Here is a 2,280-nt window from a genome sequence, read left to right on the forward strand (position 1 = left end):
AATTGCCGGCCAATTTTGGCCGGAAAAACATAAATTGGTTCAAATTGTTTTTTGACGAGGGTAAAATTGTCATTTCACTCTCTTCTTCTTCATTCTCCCCCTTCTTCTTCGTTCTTCTTCTTCTTCATCCAGAAAAACATACGCTTTATTAAAGATTCAAGGTCCACTTTTGCAAGTGAAGTCACATCAGATTGCATTCTATTTTGGCCATAAGTGGTCGATTTGAAAGAACCATATGCTCCAATAGACAATGAAGCCTTAAATGATTTCCTAGATTTAAAGGAATTAGGTCTTTCTAAAACACACTGAGGTAGAAGATCTAGTGGTGTCTCTGGCCAACTCAGGCCAATCTTCTCTGTTCCACTAAGCGTTTTGGTTAATTTCTTGCCATAATGAATATTCATTTCCTCTACATTTTCTTCACTTTCTTCAGTTCTTAGGCAATTCAACCTATCCAACCTCTTTGGTGAAGAAAATTGTCTCTCAACGCACACTTTGATTGGCATGGTCAACTCATGACCACCACTGGATGCAGACACATCAGCATTGACAACAGTATCGTTGCCCGACATGGTTATATTGTTGGCTTCAACAAATTCATTACATTCTTCATTTAATGGAACAATTTCCTCCTCACCATCACTATCAAACAGTATTGTTGCCCGGATGAAGAAGAAGAAGAACGAAGAAGAAGAACGAAGAAGAAGGGGGAGAATGAAGAAGAAGAGAGTGAAATGACAATTTTACCCTCGTCAAAAAACAATTTGAACCAATTTATGTTTTTCCGGCCAAAATTGGCCGGCAATTTGGCCCGGGGGACCAAATCTGTCAATAATTGCATAGTTAAAGGTTTAAATTGGGAGTTTTGAAAGTCACGTACTCAAATTGTCAATACCCTAATACTCACAGGACCAAAAGTGCAAAACGTCCAAGAATAAATAATAAAGTAGGAAAAGACAATGAATATATGTCGCGGAGATAATTCTTGTATTAATGTAGTGTTTTTAGGAAGATTAGAAATAGATGTAATTTTTGGACAAGTGAATTAGAAAGATAAGAGATGCCATAACAAGACAACAATGTGTGTTTTTATACTAAGCTTCCTCCTAACCGCCCCCATGAGAATAGGGTGGGTGGTTGGATCTTGTTGACCGAGTCCACGCGTGTATAGAACAAGGCTGAGGGCATCCCAGGCTGAGGTCGCCTGGCCTCTAGCCGAGGGCACCCCAGGCCGAGGACACCTCTAGCCGAGGCACCCTGAGCCGAAGACGCTTCTAGCCGAGGCCACCCCAAGTTGAGGCCGCCCCCAGCCTGGGTCATCCTCCGGGTCGCCTCCACTTGTCCTCGGGTCGGTTTGGTCGGGTTCGTCTCTAATATATTCATCAACACTATTTGACAATATTACTCAAATTATTAATAGTATAGATAAGATATATGATGAGAGATACATATGCATTGGAAAAAGGGCAAATTAGCAACGACGATAACAAAGAAATTAAAAAGACTCATTCACAATTTGAACTCATATATCAACGACTTGTAATTTTAATACATAAAACTTAATTCGTCAACAACTTGATTCGAGTGAAAATAATTTAATTTTCTTTAATAAAATTTTGTTTTCATCTTTTTTTGAAAAACATCATGAGTTGGCTTAAGACGTTATGAAAACTAAATTGAGATTGAGATAAGCCCTATAAATAAACTGTTGTGGAAATTATGATGACTAAATGGAGAGGTATTCAAATAATTGAAATTTAGATAAACCCTATACGTAAAGCGTGGGGAGCAAAAAATTCTATGGTCCTAGCGGGGCTCGAACCCGCGACCTTTGGCTCATAAGACCAACGCTCTAACCAACTAAGCTACAAGACCATTGATATTATATAATTTATGTTTAAAAGTACAAGTCCATCTACATAAAACAGTAATTTTCGCTAATATATTTAACAACTCTGCAAATAATTTCTGCCCGTGAACCATTTAATCATTTTCATTAGTCTTCTCAAAGTCAATGACCTGGCCTTATCCACTTTGACGAATAAGGATTGTCCTTGACGTAGGAAATTTATTTCAGTAGAAGCAAGCAGAACAGTCAATTAAAAGAATAAAATTTAAGCTGTGTCACACATATTTTCGTAAAATTTATTCGTTACCTCTGAAGAGTACGTGCATGAGCTTGTAGCGCCAGTCTCCCAAGATAAAATGAACATAAGCAAAGGTGCTAGAAGTGTTGTAAATTGTAACATCAGTTTTTCAAGATAAACAAAGGTGTTAGGC

At 38.0% G+C, this 2,280-nt stretch overlaps 1 non-coding gene across 1 annotated transcript; it reads right to left on the bottom strand.

The window, feature by feature from the left end:
- Positions 1-1,801: 1,801 nt before the first annotated feature.
- TRNAI-UAU lies at positions 1,802-1,875 on the bottom strand. The gene has a single exon. It is a non-coding gene; the product is annotated as a tRNA-Ile (tRNA).
- Positions 1,876-2,280: the final 405 nt, after the last annotated feature.

Source organism: Ipomoea nil, unplaced genomic scaffold (genome assembly GCF_001879475.1).
Source record: "Ipomoea nil cultivar Tokyo-kokei standard unplaced genomic scaffold, Asagao_1.1 scaffold2144, whole genome shotgun sequence".
Classification (NCBI taxonomy): Eukaryota; Viridiplantae; Streptophyta; class Magnoliopsida; order Solanales; family Convolvulaceae; genus Ipomoea; species Ipomoea nil.